This window comes from Anarrhichthys ocellatus, unplaced genomic scaffold, assembly GCF_004355925.1.
Source record: "Anarrhichthys ocellatus isolate YVR2014 unplaced genomic scaffold, GSC_Weel_1.0 scaffold325, whole genome shotgun sequence".
NCBI classification, from domain to species: domain Eukaryota; kingdom Metazoa; phylum Chordata; class Actinopteri; order Perciformes; family Anarhichadidae; genus Anarrhichthys; species Anarrhichthys ocellatus.
Window position 1 is genome coordinate 15,263 of NW_022280326.1, and position 20,939 is coordinate 36,201.

Below are 20,939 nucleotides of genomic sequence, written 5' to 3' on the forward strand. Positions count from 1 at the left end.
TCACAATAACATCGATAGATATTAGAGATGAATTATGAGCTGTTTACACTAGCTCTAAGCAGCTTATAATACATCATTAAAACTACTAATGACAAGATTTGTTTTTGTCAATAAAAGACCATTGTGTGTTTTCATAAAGAAAAAAAACAATCAAACAACAGAGGGATCTGTATCTGCCAATCTATGATCAATAATGATTGGCATTTAGTATCGGCAGCAAAAAAACAGGATCAGGCATATCTAAAAGTTATATTTGCTCCCTTGTTTCTTTTGTGCGGATCTGATCTCTGATCTGATCCGTGACTCTGATCTGTGATACGATCCGAACCATGAGTTTTATGATCCGTTGCACCACCAGAAATAAAGACAAGAAGACAATCTGACATAGATCAGTATGAAGGTGTACATTTCATGGAATTCGTCATCAATCCTCTTCAAAGCAGCATGTGGGGGTTACCATGTCCAAATAACTTTCTCTCACGACTACCACTGATCCTCTACACCACACGCACACCACATGCTCAAAACCTGTCTAAGATATATAAGATGATACTGGGAAATACCATAACAAAGTGTAGAAAGTTATACTCGTGCTATATCCACCTCTACAACTGCACTTCTCAACTGCTTTTTAAAAATCTCCCACCAAAGCGTGTCAACTTAAAGCAGTCCTCCCTGCTGCTGTTTCTTTCCATGGCATCGATCACCCTCCATACCTCATGGTGACTCTCATCAGCTCCACCCCTCTGACCTGGAAGAGTCATGTCACAAGAAGCACAGAAGGTCGAGGCCGCACACAAAATGACACTGTTATCATTTTTTTTCATGCTTGCTCATTCCTGTACTCAACTCTGCTTTTACAGGCTCTGTTTTTCATGCACAAGATAATGTTGCTGTGGTTTCTTCACATTTTACTTAAGTGTTGTCCTCTATGTTAGCTACTGTATGACCTTTTATAACTCCACACACTAATATTCACATGTCATTTGCTAAGAGAACAGTTTGGAGATAGTAGGCAATTGTGCTCTCTCTGTCTCTGTCTCTCTCTCTCTCTCTTACCATACCTGTTGTCTTGTGTAAGCCGAGAACGGCTGTGTTAGCAATTTCAAAAAATTTAAATATTAAATAGTGTAAATTTTGCTTCCACGAGCAGAGATATTCTGCGCGGAGTGATGTAAAAGCGCTCGCCAAAGTAATACACGTACACGGCTGTTTGATTTGCACGCGTGGGACCTCTACATACACGGATCTAATTTGTGCTCGCGGATTTTGACACTGATTTGCCTTCATAGGCTGCCTTCTTGTTTCGATGATAAAGGCTCGCTGTGTGACAGCACCAGTTATAAGTCGCGTGGCTAATGTTGAGGTGCGTTCACACCAAACGCGGCGCAAAGAAAATAAGATGGTATGAAATAAGACTTCAGGAGAACCCTGTGACGGGAGGTCGGTGACTCCATCATGGCATCCTGGATCAAGCAGCACTTGGTGGGTGGACAGCAGGACAGAGAGCAGGACTCCTGGTGGACTTCGTGTTTACATCATGATGCTTGGTGCTCAAACATGTTGAAAGTTGATGGACGATGTTTCCTTCATTTTGAATTATGTGGAGATATCGGCCATATTATCTGTTTTTGTTGCTGTTGACATTCCTCCTGATGCAAATTCCCCAACATGCGCAGGAATGCACTGCTGTGTTTGCTTAGTTATGTTTGTCATGTGTTTGTTGTGTTACAAATGGGATACAACTGCATCCCTGTGTTGCATAATGATAACAAATGATCCTTGAATCACTGCTCCTTCAGTATCAAGGAACAATCTGAACAGGCCCCCCCCCCCGCTGCTGATTGCTGCTTCGCTTCCAAAAAGCCTTCAGAAGTGACATTAGAAATTAAAGCGAGGCAGCCCAGTATGGATGAGCAACAGTCGGTCTTGTTTGGCACTATTTTTCATCGCCGCTTAACTCACATAGCCGGTAGTATGTATTTGATCGTAACTGAGCAGCTTTGTTATCAATACCTAACCAAACATTAACCGGTAATGCTACTTCATAATATTCAGGAGCCAGCTCTCTCGATAATGTTTCCTGTTATTGTCAGAAGCTGGTGCTAATCCTCAAATTTGAACATGCCTCTATAAATCTGGGCCTTTAGAGCGGTACTTGTTACCATGTTCATAAATTAACTAAATCAGTCCAGCCAGTTATAATCGGAGCCATGAAACAGTTGATTTGGTTCTAATTTCAGTCTTGCCAGCTATAATATGTTGGTCATGTATCACGATGTAGCTAACTTGAGTTGAGCTAAATGCAGTTGCTAACTGAGCCGTGATCTGTTTGGAGACCTTGACCGCAGTCATCTGTGTGTGCATGCTGGAATGTACTCCCGATCTCTGGCAAACATAAGTAATAAAGTACGATTGCCAGCTAGCTGTCAATCAATCTGCAGTTGCCCTGACAACAGTTCCAGACTCTTAAAAAAAAAAAAGAAAATCATGACTTCTGTCAAATCGTCAACATTGTAATTTGAATAACTCCACGTACAAAGAATGAGGTCCTGTCCAACAAAACATATTATGTATATTATTAATAAAACAACCACAGCAACTGTGAATGTATGCGGACAAAATGAACATGACTCACGTATATTTCACATGTTCGATTTTTTTATTTTACACAGAATTTAGAGCAGTGGAAACAGAAAGAAGCAGACAAACAGGTGCATCCCATAGACAGGACCTGACGACCCCTAAACAGGACAAGAAATGACAAGAGTATCATGTTTAAATGTGTTCATCTATTTATAGAATATACATCTTCACACTGGATGGCAGAATACCAATAACGCTATATGGCATCACATCATATATAGGCATAATGGTATACTGTACGTTGATTATAGTAACATCTAAACAAACTAAACACTCACATACCAGCGTGCTGGGTTACTCCAGGCCATTCCTCACTTTGTACTCGTGTACATCCGCACTGTGCTGCTTGAAGAGCTGCGGGTGGAAGACAGACACCACAAGTCGTTTAATGGCACCAAGTGGTTATATTAGAACACTCTTCATATTCAACTACATTACATAATCTATCGCCATCTGGAATTAAATAAAAGGAAATCTTAACAATATAAGAAAACCAATCTTCACTATAGGACTTCTCTTTTAAACTACATTAATCAAATCAAGGAATGCTCCTTTTACGATGAGAATATCACACCATATGCCATGAGGAAATATTTCATTGTTCTGCTTAGAAATAAGCAAACTGTTTTTTTTGTCCTGAGCCTACGCTTCACTGAAAATCCAAAATGTGACATACGTTTTTTATTTTTTTTAAAAATAAAACATTGCTGCCCTCTCCTGTCCCTTTGAGGTACAATAAATGCTGAATAGTTGACCTGATACAATCTGCTGCATGATTCAGAAATAAAAGTATTTCATCTTGCCAAAAGACATGCAGGCCTATACATTTCTGAATAGGTCAGTTTGGTCTCCTTTCAATGGGACAGACATGAACTCAATGGGCTGAAAGAACCCCTTGTGTGAATTAAACACAGAACTCTGACAACAACAAATGATCCATTTTTAGAGATGATAATATGATGTGTTCATTTACCAGGCCCCAAAGGAGAGCAGATGTTCCAAAGGCAAGGCCCACTCTCAACCAGTTGGGGTTACCACTGTCAGGCTTGGAGCTTGTGAATACAGACCTGGATCCAACTGCAAGAAAAGAGAAAACAGCACAACATCATAAACAAGCACACTGACTGGACTTGAAACAGACATGAAGGTTCGCATCAATACCATGGTTACAGGAATGGACCATTGCAAACATAGAAGTAATTACTTGACAGCATGTATTTGAATTTGTTTTTACAAGAAGCAGGAGAGAGAGGAAAGAAATCGCACAAATCCTGATAGAAGTTTGGCGTGAATACCTCTTCATACATGAGCGAAAGTTATAACGTGGATACAGATTGGATTACAATCATTCCTGTTAACTAGACCAAACATAATAATAATACATTCGCAACAGCTGGGTAAACAATTTTGAAATCACTAACGTTAAGCTAAAAAAACACTCTTATAATGCGTAACTTAATGGGGGAGAAACCCGCCTGTGTGTGACTGCAGTGCTTACATGAAGCTAAGCTAAGGTCAGGCTTCAACATACACATACGTCACAACGTTCACGCTGTGAACAGCGAGACAAAAAAACGTTATTCAAAATCATATCAGTGAAAGAATTACGATTATGTCCTAATCTTACTTTTGCCGACGAAAGCAGCTCCAGAGAATATCCTGTTGAAAGTCATTTTAGCTTCAGAGCAGCTTCCTTCATGCGATCTGCCACTCCGCAATCGATTAAACGTCCTGGAAGACTTGAGTAGCTGATCACCGATAAATCGCTAGGACACTTATGAGAAAAACTAACAAACTAATAGCATTTGAAATTTTAAACTCAACAAATGTCTGGATTTTACTATTGTAAAGCGATTGCATCTCGATTGACGTTACCCAGTTTTGGAATTTGGTTTGCAACTTTCGATACATCCACAGTGCACTGGACACAGTAGGCTACTACTGCCACATTCAACCTGCTACCATAGGACATGTTTTATTTTTTAATATAACCAGATACACGTGATTAAATGTAAAGTTAAACATGTTATTCTTGTCCAAAGGCCATTAAGTGACACACAGCCACATACAGCCCCGCTTGTCCGTATTTGACACGCAGACTCAGAGCAGTCTGACCCGGAGGAGAAGCACATCGGCCATTTTGCTCGGAAGGGGGCCTCGTCTTCAACACGTGAGACGTTGGAGACTGACACAGCCCAGGATATCTGAACCCAAAGAGGATACTATTGATGTGACTCGACAGAGGCGTAGGAAGCCAGCACAATGCCCACAATCACTCTACCGCCGAAGGAGAATGCTCTCTTCAAGAGAATATTGGTAGGCTAAATGCCTGAGAAAGCGTTAGCTTGCTGGCTAATGCTAGTTTGCCAAGTAGCCGTCAGTTGTAGCAGTCAGAGCAAGTAGCTAGGAAGTCGCTACTGAATTAACCCAAATATTTCAGTACACCAAACGCATTGTGCTGTTCACGTCTCTGTTATTAACGAGTGGTTGTAACAATGAAACTAAGGAAACAGCAATTACTTGGCTAACAACCAGTCGTGTGGTGTCGTAGCTCTGCCATTGGCCTTAAAACACAAGTAAAGTACAACAGTAACAGAGCTGCTCGGCATGTACAGCAATACACAGTTTAGCGTTAAGTTAGGAGGGTAGTTGAGGGGTTAGTTTAACGTTTTTTAAAACATATTCGTCTACAGTGTCAACGTTTTTAATCAACATAGTTCTCTCAATTGCTGTTCATTCATCGCTACAACAGTCCCGCTGACTGGACTATTTCCGCTGGTTTTCTGGAACACAGTGGTTTGCATTCAGCACTTACAACACTGTACATGTATTTGTGCACTCGAAGCCGACTGTCTTGAGGATCAGTGCAGCAGAGCGTTGCGGTCTGTTGTCCCTCAGACGCCCGGTGTGAAGTTTGCTCTGTCTGTCTGTTGCAGAGATGCTACGAACACAAGCAGTACAGAAACGGCCTGAAGTTCTGCAAGCAGATCCTGAACAACCCGAAGTTTGCTGAACATGGAGGTAAGACACAGACTAATGACGTACAGTGGAATGGATCACTGTGTAATTTCTGTTTCTGCACGTTCACACAACCTCCCTTCTCCTCTTGACAGTTGCACTACATTTAAATAAATGTGGATTGAGGTGAAAAAGCCAGTCATCAAAAAACAATAGGTGTCCTAGCAACTTAAAGTAAGAACAAAAGTGTGTGTGTGTGTGTGTGTGTGTGTGTGTGTGTGTGTGTGTGTGTGTACGTGTACACATGCGTCAGCTGTGGGTCAGAGGTAGAACAGGTCTACCTCTGCTCTGAATATTAGCGGTTCGATTCCCGGCTCCTTCATGTCAAAGGACCTGTGCTGTCGGTGTGTGAGTGACTAGAACTGCTGAGCAGGTGGCACCTTGTATGGCAGCCTCTGCCATCGGTGTGTGGATGTGTGTGTGATAATGTTGACATATAGTGTTAAAGCGCTCTGAGCTGTCAGAAGACTTGAGAGAGACAATACAAGTACATGTCCATTTAACGTTGACCATTGATGGCAAACAAATTGGTACAATAAAGCAAAACATTGATACAGCGGTCTTTTTAGAGTTTGATTGTAGATTGTTTTAGGCAGATACAAGTACATATTGATATTTCTGTAACATAACAAACTGACATCCCTTAATTTAGCTTTTTTAAAGAATTTTGACCAATATTTATATGTGCTGAGTGGATCATTTCTCAGTCCTCTCTGATGGATAAACTGTAATAGCATGGCTGTTTCAGTGTGTTGTTACTTATCAGCTGATGTGTGCAGTGATACTGATCATTGTAATGTAAGTTATGCTGTGTTCTATTGGGAGTTTTTAGCGGTTAAGTAGCAGGATTTCTAATAGTGTACCTGTTCTGCGGTTGTATTGTTTTCTCAACAGTGCCTCATACTTTTTTTCACACTTTATTTTTTCGGCTTTTCACCAGACAGACAGACAGACAACACATATACAAAAACATAAAAATAAATTTAAAAAAAAAAAAAAAAAAAGGGGATCTGGATTGCTCCGTCTCTTCAAAAGTATGATAACTCCTGTGAAATATTCAGGTTGTGTTATCGTTGACATGTAAACATCGTCCATTTCTCCCACTTCTCACGACATCGCTCCACTTGAGCTCTTATTCTATGAGTTAATAGTTCCATATCATACATTTCAGTCACAATTTTCAGCCATCCATCTTGTGATGGTGGTTCTGCCTTGTGCCATCTCTTCGTGATAGCCTTCTTACAAGCTGCTAGCAAGATCTTCAGTAAAACCTGTCTTCTCTTAACACAGTGTCTGCTGTCAGATTACCCAAGTAGAGAAACATACATGACTTTGGTATATCATAGCCCAGAATTGGACTATAACCATATGGACATTTCCCCAAAACTGTACAATTTCCGGACATAGCCAAAATACATGGGAGTGGTTTACATTTACTGCCCCACATTTCCTCCAACATGGCTGGACAATAGACAGACATTTATTTGTAATTTGGGGATTAATAAAGAATCTGATTACATTCTTCCAACAATGTTCTCTCCAAATACACGAGGATGTTGAAGACTGTTGTGTCCTCCAGATATTCAACCATTCATCCTCTGTAATATTCACACCAAGTTCTTGTTCCCATTTCAGTTTTACATAAAAAGTTGTATTTTCTAATTTTTTCCGTCAGATGTTGATATATAGTCAATATGATTCTATACTTGTAAACTCCTATTATGGTTCTAATTATTCCATTTTTATCCAAGTTAATTTTGTGCTTTATTTCTCTGTCGAAAAAGTCCCTTAATTGCAGATATCTGAAGTGGTCCTGGTTATTTAGTGAGTATTTGTCTTTCAGCTCCTGGAAACTCACAACGCTCCCGTCTTTAATGACTGTGCATATTGCTGTTATTCCTGAAATCCATTGTTTGAACCTCAGATCGAGAGTACCCGGGATAAAATGTCTATCATAGGCTATCCATCGTAGAAGCCTGAGCTCTTCTTCTAATCTGTATTTTCTTATCAGTTTAAACCACATCTCTAATGTAAATCGGGTGACAACATCCATCTGGTCAAGAAAATCCTTTGCTATATTTCTGTCTCCGATAAGGCTTTGAATTTCCCTTCCTTCTATATATCGTTCTAGGTTTTTCCATTTAGCTTCATAGTCATTGGTACACCAATAAATTACTGGTCTAATTTGAGCTGCATGAAAATATACCCTAAGATTTGGTAATGACATGCCCCCTTTATCTTTTCCAATCTGTAATGTTTCGTATTTAACTCTTGGCCTTTGACCTTTCCATATAAACCTTGAGATAACTTTATCCCAGGTTCGAAATTGTTTTTCAGGGATCTCGATTGGTAGTGACTGAAAGAGATAGAGGAGTCTTGGAAGTATGCTCATTTTTATAGTGTCTATCCGTGAACTGAAATCTAGTGGAAGAACAGCCCACCTCCAAATCATTTCTAATGTCCTGATCCACTTTATTATAGTTGGCTTTATATAGGTCATCAATACTTTTTGTTATAGTAACCCCAAGATATGTCATTCTTTTAGAACTCCAATTTAAGTTAAGTGTTCGTTGTATAGTTTCGGTTGGTTTGTAGTTCAGTGTTAAAATCTCTGTTTTTGACAAGTTCAATTTATATCCAGAGTAAGAGCCAAACGTCTCAAGTTGGTTGATTAATATAGGGAGGCATGTGTCAGGGTCCTCTAAATAGCAGATCACGTAATCTGCAAAAAGGCCAATGACATGTTCTTCGTTTCCGACCTTTATCCCTTTAAGGTCTTTATTCTGCCTAATTGCTTGTGCCAGAGGTTCTGTAAAAATTGCAAATAGAGTCGGTGAAAGACAACATCCCTGCCTGGTAGACCGTTCTAATGCAATACTATCAGTCAGACTGCCATTTATTTTTATCCTTGCTTTTGGGTTTTGGTAAAGTGTTTTAACACATTGAATAGCTTTTTCATTTAGTCAAAATTTCTCAAGTACCTGATACAGAAATGTCCAGTTTACACTGTCAAATGCCTTTTCTGTGTCAAGACTTATTAGGGCTGCATTGATATTTTTATGGTTAATATGTTCAATTATATGTAGGGTTCTCCTTATGTTATCTTGGGTTTGGCGCCCCTTGATGAAGCCCGTCTGGTCTTCATCTATAATATCATTCATAAAGTGCTCATACATTTTTGCAATAATCGAGGTATATAATTTATAGTCTATATTAAGAATTGATATAGTTCTGTAACCAGAGCAGGTATCACTGTTCTTTCCCTTAGGAATCACTGTTATTACAGCCTCCTTCCAGGATGGTGGGACTTCACTATGTGCCTCATACTTTATTACTCACGCCTGTTCCATTTATCTGGCAAGCTAGCTTCTTAAATACTGTAAAGTAAACCGCGATGTTAATAAACCTGTAAACATTCCTTTGTGTAGTCAGTAGCTGTGTTCCCATTGACATTTTTCATACAAAAAAAAAGTTGTTATGCTTACTTGAGGTGTTTTTTTTCCATTTGTGGAAAAAGACTCGATGGATTAAATGGATTATGGAAACGCCGAATATATTCTGACGTAGTGAACATTTACCTCTTATGACTGATTGTTTCCGGTTCAAAAACCTACTTCTTCCACTCTGTTTACTGGCAGATTACGGCCATGTGTAAAGCATAGCCTAAGGCAGCCAACTACTGACCAAACCGTGCTGATGCACCTGATTTGCATTTCCTGTTTTTACAGCATTTCAAAAGTTCGCCTAAAATTCGCTTTAATAATTCGCTTCTTCAATTTAACGGAACACGGCTAGTGTCACTCTTGACAAGTCATGTCCCCGGATGTCTCACCCCTCTCCCTCCCACCCCTGCTTTGTGCTCCAGAGACGCTGGCCATGAAGGGTTTAACCCTCAACTGTGTGGGCAAGAAGGAGGACGCCTATGAGCTGGTGAGACGAGGCCTTCGCAACGACCTCAAGAGCCACGTCTGTATCCTTACATCAGCCCCTCAGGACAGCCGGGTTTCATTCAAATTCAGTTAAGCACCACAGCAGCTGCATTCGCCCCGAAAGACCTTGTACTTGCTCTTTAACGTCATTTCTGCTTCTGTAAAACACTCTGTGAATTCTTCCAGACATTTGATTTAGTTTGTGTGTGTTTACATTTTCAAGCACATGTGAAAACCTGCATAGTGTGTGTGTGTGTGTGTGTGTGTGTGTGTTTTTATTTCCTGAACTCGCTCCTCCAGGCTGGCATGTGTACGGCCTGCTGCAGCGCTCTGATAAAAAGTACGACGAGGCCATCAAATGTTACCGCAACGCTCTGAAGTGGGACAAGGACAACCTGCAGATCCTGAGAGACCTCTCCCTGCTGCAGATCCAGATGAGGGACCTGGAGGGATACAGGGTGAGTGTGGCAGAGGGAGGAGGACATGTGTAGGAAATAGAAACTGTTGAGATGAAACGCCTGAATGGATGAAGGGGGTTGGAGGCGGGAGGTTGTGCAGGGTCATACTGTCACCCACGGTCCTGCATGAGGGGGGAAATGAAGATGTCAATGTTGGACGGGATTATAAAACCTACATTTTCTTGCCTTCACTTTGCTGTGCTATGACAGGAGACCCGGTACCAGCTGCTGCAGCTCCGTCCGGCCCAGCGGGCCTCGTGGATTGGATACGCTGTAGCATATCACCTGTTGGAGGACTTTGAGATGGCCGCCAAGATCGTTGAGGAGTTCCGCAAAACGCAACAGGTAGGCCAGAGCTATAGACGACTCAATAGAACCATACACGTTTCTGAACGTTCTACGTGTTTAATAGACCCACTCTAACAACACTACGTTAACATTATAGGGGTTGAGGCGGGGGAAAGGAGATATTCGCCGTGGTCCTCAGTAATTTGACTTATTGTTATAGAGAGCTCCAGGATATGAGCAGGCAAAGATACTGTGTGATTTATTTGAGTCAAAAATCATACTCTCTTTAGTCAACACACAACAAAACGTATATCAGGAATGAATAGGGAAATATGGCAAGAAGGTTTATGCCGGCTGAGGTGGAAAAAAGGAGTGAAATGCGATAAAGTTCAATGGAAATCATGACGTCCGTGAAATTGTAGACTTCAATGTCCATGGAAACTTGTGCTTCAGGGTCACCTTCTTCTTCTTCCTCTCTGGGTTTTGTGACTGGAGACTTGGTGCCACCTACTGTTGAATGAACCAACTCCTAATAATGGCTTTATGGTAGTGAATGGTGACAAGCATTTCTTGACATTTTCTAAATTGGGTTGAAACCAGCTCAGAAGAGGAACTATGTAGGTTGTTGTTTTCTATGACTCATGCAGTGTTTCCCATTCATTCCCGCCACAGCTTTGACTCTATTACAGTCTGCACAAACTGTATCGCACTCAAAGTGATTCATAAGCACATCATGAGCTGAAGACATAAGTCTAAAACAGCTTTATCGTAGTAGTACTATAGTAGTGGTGGTATAGAAATAGTAGGTTTGAATTCTTTGAACGACAAGTTGAAGTAAAATGTTACGACATGCTTTTTCTGCTGTCGGCTACTTTTGCATACGCCATTTTTAATAAACCAGTTATTTGTCTCTGAATTAGGACAGGGCAATATATCGATACTATACGGAGGCTACATATCGTCTCAGATTAGTAATAAAGGCATCAGTGTTGTCTTTTCCTGGTTTTACAGGCTGCATTACAGCAAAGTGATGTCATTTCCTACACTATCTTACAATATCGATATCAAGTGTTTTGGTTGGTAATTTAATAATTGGTAATATAACATCCTGATGTGTGATTGGATGGATTACAGAGTATTTATTTATACAATGTGCTTGTGACTGGCCCAGGATCACTTCTGTTGTGCGTCCCGTTATGTTGTCAAATGCCATTTAATGTTTGTGCATATTCCATCCATATTTCATAAATACGTAGTGACATGGATGTAACAGATGAGTTCGTAACATTTCTTGTCCTCCTGTGCGCCCGTCTCTCGTCGGCAAAGAGAGACATGTTGGAGAGCTTTGGCAGAGAGAACCTTTGAACGCTGTGACGTAGAATCAGCTGTTCAGCAGGACCCAAACTTCTTTCCGAAGGGGGAAAATGTCCATCTTCAAAAACTATCTGTATACGTATAGACAAGGCTCCGAGTCCTGGTTCAACTTCTCAAGTGTAGAAATGATCCTCTCTGTAGTGCCCACGAAAAACAGAATCCAACATTGGAACACAATAACTGTGTGTGTGTGTGTGTGTGTGTGTGTGTGTGTGTGTGTGTGTGTGTCCAGACGTCTCCAGACAAGGTGGACTACGAGTACAGTGAACTGCTGCTGTATCAGAACCAGGTCCTGAGGGAGGCCGGCCTGCACAAGGAGGCCCTCGAGCACCTCAACAACTATGAGAAACAGATCTGCGACAAACTGGCCGTGGAAGAAACGAGAGGTGGGTTGATGGCGACGGCGTCACTTTGTTGCTGTGTTAATGCAGAGGAGCTACAAAGGTTATGTCGGTTCTCCAGCTCTCTCTGGACAGAACGTGTGACTGAGCTAACACAATTGAGGTTGGCTAAGGAGCACTTTTTATATTTCAGTACCGCTTGATATTTTAGACTGAATAACTTGTGTAATGAAACCATTGTGCTTAGTTAATGTTGAAAGTGTGTTTGTGTGTGTGTGTGTAGGAGAGCTTCTGCTGAATCTGGAGAGGCCTGATGAGGCTTCTGAGGTCTACAGAAGTCTCCAGGAGAGGAACCCTGAGAACTGGGCCTACTACCAGGGCCTGGAAAAGGCCTTAAAGCCAGGTGAACACTACCCTCAGGCCCACACTGGTGCAGTCCATGCGATATGGTGGATTGACTATTGCTACTGTAGCTATTGAAGAGGGCTATACCAGAACCAAAATGATCTCAGAGTATACCCAGTTAAGGGCGTATCCATTAAGACTGTGAAAGTACCACTGATTCATGTGTATACTTGGTTTAATGCCTGAGCCCAATACACTGACTAAACATCCGAGACTATCACTTTGGTTGGCCACAATAACAGGGAGTAGAATTGCTTTAAGACACTGGAAACCAATCAATGTCATGACTTTAAATGAATGAGTGACGATATGAGAGGCTGACTGCTGTCTTTAAGAAGGTTTGGGGAGCATTCTTGGCCGTGACAGAAAGGCAGAGTGTGTGATGGATAGAGGATGGATATCATGTGCTAATGTGTACCTTTTTCTCTGTACGGGTTAAACATCAATATAAGAAAATACAAAGAAATGTAGTGATTTGACTTATAAAATGAGATTGGGCTGATGATTTGAATGATTGACTGTTCGGGGGGAAGCCCTGATGTGTGTCCAATGAGTCTTTGGAGCCTCAGATGTCTGTTGCTGTAAATCAGCTGTGGTTGGATAGTACTTCTCCTTACAGTGTGTGTGTGTTTTTCCAGGAAGTGTAGAGGATCGTCAGAAGATTTATGAGGACTCCTGGGTGAAGTTTCCTAAAGGCCTGGTTCTCCGAAGACTGCCTCTTAATTTCCTCACAGGTAAACACAGTACAGCCTGCAGCACCACCATGCTGTCCGTCTCAATCTCAATCTACTGTATGTCATGCTTAGTGAGCAAATGCCCACGATGATTCGGAATATAATATCCATATTGTGACACAAACTCTCTAGCCTGTTAGAGGCGAGCTATTCCATCAGCAGTCTCACAGGCAACACGATACGCCCACTTTACTAGACAACACTCCCCCTGAGATTAGTTCCAGGATGAACTACTTTTTTAACCCAACCCATCATCTTCTCTGAAACCTAGCCAAGTAGAATTTGTGCCTAAACCTAAAGAAAGTTTGGATTCTAAACCTTGCTGTGCCTCTATCTAGGGGAGTAGAAGCACACCATGACAGTAAGAGGCTGTTCCCTCCTCAATACAAGTATTTATTACTTAATAATTCAACTAAGTTTCAGCTAACAATGAACTGCAACAATATAATGTGGGATTAACGAATGCCAAAACAAGATCTATCTGACCAAAAGTACTGAATAAAATACACAAAAAACTCTTTTGCGAAATCTGGCTCCCCGGGATCCAGCAGAATCTGGAGAAAAGCGCATGAATGAAAATGTCAGTTCATCCCTCCAGCTTCCATGCTATTTCAAACCTCAGTACCTGTCCACCTACCGGTGTGCAGAGTTGGCTCATTTTATGTTCCAAACCCAAATATTACCATACGTGTTCTATGCTCACTGAGTCTAATCACAGGTTAAAAAGGTGTGGGATCAAACCATGTACACTACTGTCATCTTTCTCAATACAAGTCTCACGTTACTGTACCTCTACTGTGTGTTGTGCTGGGCAGGGGAGAAGTTTGGTGAATGTCTGGACAGCTACCTTAGGATGAACTTCAGTAAAGGCTGCCCCCCCCGTCTTCACCACTCTCAAATCCCTCTACACCGACAGAGAAAAGGTACACATGGAGACATTTAAAATAACCTGTGTATGTATGTGTGTGTATATATATGTATATGTGTTCTTGACTTGTTTTCTTCCTATGCAGGTTGCAATCATTGAAGAATTAGTAGTTGGCTATGAAACCTGTTTGAAGGCCTGTCGAATATTTAGTGAAAATGGTGAGTGTGGCCTTTCTCTGGCCTCAATGTGTTTGTTTGATTTGGATTTCTCATACATGTGGAGGCTGAATTGCACACTGTGACTGTTGTAAAACGTGTGTGCAGATGATGGGAAGGAGGAGCCCCCTACCACCCTGTTGTGGGTCCAGTATTTCCTAGCACAGCACTTTGACTTCATAGACCAGCCGGGCCTCGCTCTGGAGTACATCAACACCGCCATCGACAGCACGCCCACGCTCATCGAGCTCTTCCTCATCAAGGCCAAGATCTACAAGGTGGAGTAGAAACTCTGCACATATGTATACGGTTCTTGACTTTGATGGAACTGGACTCTGAGATCTGTTGTGTATCATGAGCATTCACACTGTCCCTGTGTTTTGTCCTTGCAGCACACGGGCAACATAAAGGAAGCAGCTCGGTGGATGGATGAAGCTCAGGCCCTGGACACTGCTGACCGCTTCATTAACTCCAAGTGTGCCAAGTACATGCTGAAGGCTGGCCTCATCAAAGAAGCAGAGGAGATGTGCTCCAAGTTCACACGGGTGAGTCGGAAGAGAATGTGGCTGAAGTTATTTGTTGCCAGGTAGTTTTGATCTGCTCAATAAATCATATGTCCATCCACCACACAGATGAGTAGTATTGGTGCAGTGTTCTAGTTTGATGGTTATGTTGGGATCTCATTATATGGCTTCGACATGTGCTGTGGAACAAAGAGAGAGAGTCAGGCCTTGCCTTTTGCAAGCAAAGGTTTCATCGTGATTGTAGTTTGATGAGCACCAAACCCCCCCCCAACTTTGAAGAAATTCACATTAGGGTGTGAGTTTCCTCCCCGAAATGCCACACTGCTCTCACTGGACGAGAGCAGGGATGCCGAGGCGGGACCTCCGGTAAGACGATCTTGCTCCCCCAAAAACTATGCATTCCTGAAGGTACCTGAAAGCAGCGCTGCAATCTAATTGGCCGAGACCCAAGACACCCTAGGACCCCTGTGGTTCAGCCACTGTTCTACAAAACTACCTGCAACCCCCACCTCAATGCTTTTTCCCTTCGACCTCCATCGAGCTAGGGAGCACACCAACATTGTTTCCCTTTTCAACCAAATCCCAGGTCTAACAGTTTAAATTCGCTGGCCGAATTCACCAAACTGTCTATTTTATCTTTGTTCTTATCCACGAAGCGAACCCTTTTATTCCTGCAGAAGTGAAGAAGCAAGACTTCTTCAGAAAGAGAGAGAGAGAACGTCCACTCTCCACCAAGCGCCTCGTTTGCTCTGGCCATAAGGACGCGAAAATCCCTTATCCAGACGACAGCGATTCTCTCCTACCGAGAGAACACCTCCCGCGGCCCGCAGCCGCGCTGCCTGTGCCCATCGAAGCTCAGAAGAACCCCCCCTCAATCACCACGATTGCATCGTACCGTAAGGCGAAATAGATTCTGGGCAGAGTTAGAGAGAGTTCATTTGTGTTTATTTTATCTCGTTTGTGTGCTTAAAGTACTGTTCATTTTTATAACGTGGTGTATGCTTTATGATCACCGACACTGGCGATCCCTGAAATTGCTAGTGTTGTGTAGAAGTAGCGTGTATTCCATGCTACTGTGATTCGTGTCGAGACAGCCGCAGTGAGGTCGAAGTTGCTTCTCATCAGTTCAGGAGGTCAAAACCGCCGGCTGAGACAGAGTCGCGGTTCTTGCTCCCCTGGCTGAGAGAGCAATCTTCCGTACTCCAGCGCGGCGCGAAGGATCTTAATCTTTTGTTTTATTTCATTTTGTTTTGTTCCTTTCCCTTCTCTTTTACTAATCCACGCACGCACACACACACACACACACACACACACACACACACACACAGCTTTGAGCTAATCTAGCTACGTGCTAAACGGCTATCGGCACGTATAGACGCCAGTCTCCTGTTGGCTATCCACCATTTTTGAGTCTCACGCATGAGAGACGTCACTACGTCCCAACTACGTCATACGTCGCTGAGCTGTTCCCTAGCTCCTCCCCCTTACGCACACATACACACACGCACACACACTTCCCCCCCCTCTTTTCAATCGTCTGTTGATTTTAGATAGCGTGCTCATGAATGTATAGTTGTTAGTTTAGATATTAGTTGACTAGATCATTAGTATTAGAACGTAATAAACTGTTATATTTTAAAGAGTAGCTGTCTGTGATTCCTTTGTGTATTGTGATAATAGCTGTATATGTGGTCTGTGCTCGAACTTAAACCTTCACTTTTACTCTGAATGTGTAATAGTATTCAGACTGTTGATATTGTGAGTGAACACTAATTATGAGACTTAGTTTTATCGTTTGGTTATTGGTCGCTGTTCGCAGGGTGGTGCCCCGTTATTATTAATAATCATTAATAATTGTTACTGACATTAATAATTCTATTGATGTCAAGAATTTAGTTTCTTAGATACTGATAACCCAAACACGCTCCTTTACGTTCCCAACATAATGGTGCCCCCTTTTTGAGGCTATGTTATTCCCAACATAATGGTGCCCCCTTTTTGAGGCTATGTTATTCCCAACATAATGGTGCCCCGTGTGAGGCCACGTTATACCAGCTTTATCACAGTGTATGTACATTAGTCCAGAATTGACTTTGATAATTTTTGAATAATTTAAATTTTCCAAAATTTTATTTTCTAAAATTAATTTTTTCAAAATTAAATTTTTCCTTTTTTCCGTTCCTTTTGAATTTGTAAGTTAAAATACTCGTTTAATTTCCTAAACAAACACACAGCTGTTGTGGTAAATTTTATCATTTAATTGTAACACAAACTCATTTTGTTTTCTTTGAGTCCTCATAAATCCAACACACAGCTGTCACCAGCCAGAAGTGCTAAGCCCACTTCAGTAGCATTCCAATTGCAAAGCAGTAGAGCAGTAGAAATTGTAAGTCACAGAACTAAGCATTTCACTGTATACCTCAAAACAGCAGTTAGCATATAGCAGTCGAACTTGTAAGTCACAGACTAGGCAGTTCACTGTGCACCCGTTAATAACCGTAACAGTCCCTTGCTCACATTAAGTAAATAACACCACTGGGTGTCGCCACTTACTAAAAGTAAAACGTGCAACCAGAAACCCAGGATAGGAGCATGAAGCTCAACATGAGTCGGACAACCCTGCATTACAAGATGCAGTTGCTGGTCCCCTCATTCGCTACCATGTTGTGCAGCAGGACACAACTGCCCTGCCACAAGAAGCCCGGGTCGCTCGAACAGAGCTGGACCAGCTGCAGAAGAGCTATTAAGCTCATCATGGTCCCCAAAGCGAAAGCCTCTAAAGTTTTAGAGAGTAACACCCTGAGTGTACAACTCCAGGCTGCTCAGAGAAGCACTAAGACCTGGCATGAAGAACCTCAGGGGGGTCAGGTAAGTATTGATGTCGCAATCCCCGACCCCATGATAGGCCTCCTCCCTGACATAGTCAGACAAGCCCCGCCCCAAAGGCTTGATGAGGCTCGACTGAGTGGACAAGCCACTACAGTCACCTTGAAGACCACTGCTTGGAGCTTAGCAGCGTCTAGTGGTGTAGTTCTTCATCACACCACCAGGGACAGCGACCGAGCACCCCAGTCTGCTTGTGTGCTTGATCCAGGTGTCTCACTCCCCACTTTGCATTTTGACAGGAGGATGCGGGGCTACTCCCAGGCCCAGAGTGGCATTAGTGGTTCCAAACCCACATCCACAGGTGAACAAAACGTCCCGTGTAGTCCATGCATGCACCTGAAACAGAGCCCCTCCCCCACCTGTCGAGAGGTTAGTCGTCCTCACCGCTATGTCGTCTTAAACGACTATGCTAATCCAGACCACTCTGATGATCCAGGCCCTCTCCGCGTGCAGGGTCTGCGTATCCGTCAGCTTGAGTCTCTTGCGAACGACATAGAACGCTTTGATCCAGAAAATCAAGAGTCATGGCATCAGAAGACATTTCACCCTAAAAAGAGAATTAGGTTCAAACGAAATCTTAAGTCCCAAACCCACTCCGTAAGAGCAAGTTTAGACCCAGAGATCAAGAGTCTTAGACACCAACGTGTGACGGAGGCGGTAAAGCACTTTACCACACTCCGGACACCGGTGGACGAGCCGATGCCACTAAACCTTGCCAGCCGTGGGCCAGTTTCAGACGGACAAGTCGCCGTCACCCAGGAACATAGACAACCGATGCCAATGCCCCACCCAGAGCCTGCTCCTGACTCTAGTCCACCCAATCTGCCTGCATGCTTACAACCGCCAAAATCTGCCACCCAAAACCATGTCTCAAACCAGAAGTCTTCCCTTTGTTCGCTGAAAAATGCTCAGAACAAAGACACATGACACTCTAACCTCTCTCTTGCAGTCAACCAGCCTGCAACTGAACAGGGGACACCCTGGGTACCCCAGAACAATTGGCCCCCAAGTTCACAACCTTGCGCGGTGAATAATAGTAGAGCAGATTTGACCACCCAGCAAGCACGAGATGCAGCCCTTCCAACCATTCGACAGCCGAAGTTGAAACCCACGCGAAAAGGGTCCCGACAACTACCGCTGCTCGAATCGGAAGAGCTGCGAGCTCGCCATTATGTACAACCAAACTGTAAAATGAAAAAGGGTTTTTTGGTACACACCTCTAGGGGACAGGAACCGGTCCGTTGGGCCATCCCAGCAGATCCAGGGGGGTGATAGGTAAATCCAAATCTAGAGTTAGGTAGACCATGACACAACCATCACACTAACCTACCTAACCACCTTTCCGTTTTGTTTTGTTTGTTTTCATTTCTCTGCTTTCATTTCGTTTTTGTTTTTCACATACTATGCTACAGTTCAGACGTTATCACAAGATCATGATGTAGCAATTGAGTGTATTAGAAATAATGCCTTGCTTACCTATGATTTGTGTATATGTTTAATGCAGTTTAGTTAGTCATCTGCCCAGATGCCGCCTTAGTGTCTGTCCAGACATCTTGAGCCTCTAGGAACTATGAACAATGAACACCGACTATTAAACCATCCCTTTCTTCCCACAACTACATGGACTGTTTAACCTTTTGTGCTCTCAGAACTACATGGACTGTATGACACCACATGGAAGCCCACGTCAGTCCTTGGTTTGCCCTAAAGACCGTGGCCAGCACCTCGCTCTTCAGGCCAAAGGGGGGATGTTGGGATCTGACTATATGGCTTCGACATGTGCTGTGGAACAAAGAGAGAGAGTCGGGCCTTGCCTTTTGCAAGCAAAGGTTTCATCCTGATTGTAGTTTGATGAGCACTAAACCCCCCCCAACTTTGAAGAAATTCACATTAGGGTGTGAGTTTCCTCCCCGAAATGCCACACTGCTCTCAGTGGACGAGAGCAGGGATGCCGAGGCGGGACCTCCGGTAAGACGATCTTGCTCCCCCAAAAACTATGCATCCCTGAAGGTACCTGACAGCAGCGCTGCAATCTAATTGGCCGAGAGCCAAGACACACTCAGCTCAACACACTCAGCTCAACTCAACTCAAATTCAGTTCTATGCAGGGAGTCAGTCAAAGGGAGATGCCGCGAGGCAGCGAACCAGCGAACCAGAGTCGGTATTCCAGAACAGAGGCAAGAAGAAACAGCACTCCAGGGTTTCAACCGTGGCGGCTACTGGCTGAGCCAGCTGAGCTGTTTTGTAGAACAGTGGTTCAGCCACTGTTCTACAAAACTACCTGCAACCCCCACCTCGATGCTTTTTCCCTTCGACCTCCGTCGAGCTAGGGAGCACACCAACGTTGTTTCCCTTTTCAACCAAATCCTAGGTCTAACAGTTTATATTCGCTGGCCGAATTCACCAAACTGTCTATTTTATCTTTGTCCTTATCCACGAAGCGAACCCTTTTATTCCTGCAGAAGTGAAGAAGCAAGACTTCTTCAGAAAGAGAGAGAGAGAACTTCCACTCTCCACCAAGCGCCTCGTTTGCTCTGGCCATAAGGACGCGAAAATCCCTTATCCAGACGACAGCGATTCTCTCCTACCGAGAGAACACCTCCCGCAGCCGCGCTGCCTGTGCCCATCGAAGCTCAGAAGAACCCCCCTCAATCACCACGATTGCATCGTACCGTAAGGCGAAATAGAGTCTGGGCAGAGTTAGAGAGAGTTCATTTGTGTTTATTTTATCTCGTTTGTGTGCTTAAAGTACTGCTCATTTTTATAACGTGGTGTATGCTTTATGATCAACAACACTTGCGATCCCTGAAATTGCTAGTGTTGTGTAGAAGTAGCGTGTATTCCATGCTACTGTGATTCGTGTCGAGACAGCTGCAGTGAGGTCGAAGTTGCTTCTCATCAGTTCAGGAGGTCAAAACCGCCGGCTAAGACAAAGAGTTGCGGTTCTTGCTCCCCTGGCTGAGAGAGCAATCTTCCGTACTCCAGCGCGGCGCGAAGGATCTTAATCTTTTGTTTTATTTCATTTTGTTTTGTTCCTTTCCCTTCTCTTTTACTAATACACACACACACACACACATAGCTTTGAGCTAATCTAGCTACGTGCTAAACGGCTACCGGCACGTATAGACGCCAGGTCTCCTGTTGGCTATCCGCCATTTTTGAGTCTCACGCATGAGAGACGTCACGACGTCATACGTCGCTGAGCTGTTCCCTCACTCCTCCCCCTTACGCACACATACACACACACACACAC

The 20,939-nt window shown here is 43.1% G+C and overlaps 1 pseudogene; it reads left to right on the forward strand.

The window, feature by feature from the left end:
• The first annotated feature begins 4,362 nt into the window (after nucleotides 1-4,362).
• Nucleotides 4,363-20,939, forward strand: part of LOC116401287 (N-alpha-acetyltransferase 15, NatA auxiliary subunit-like) — a 25,384-nt pseudogene continuing 8,807 nt past the window's right edge.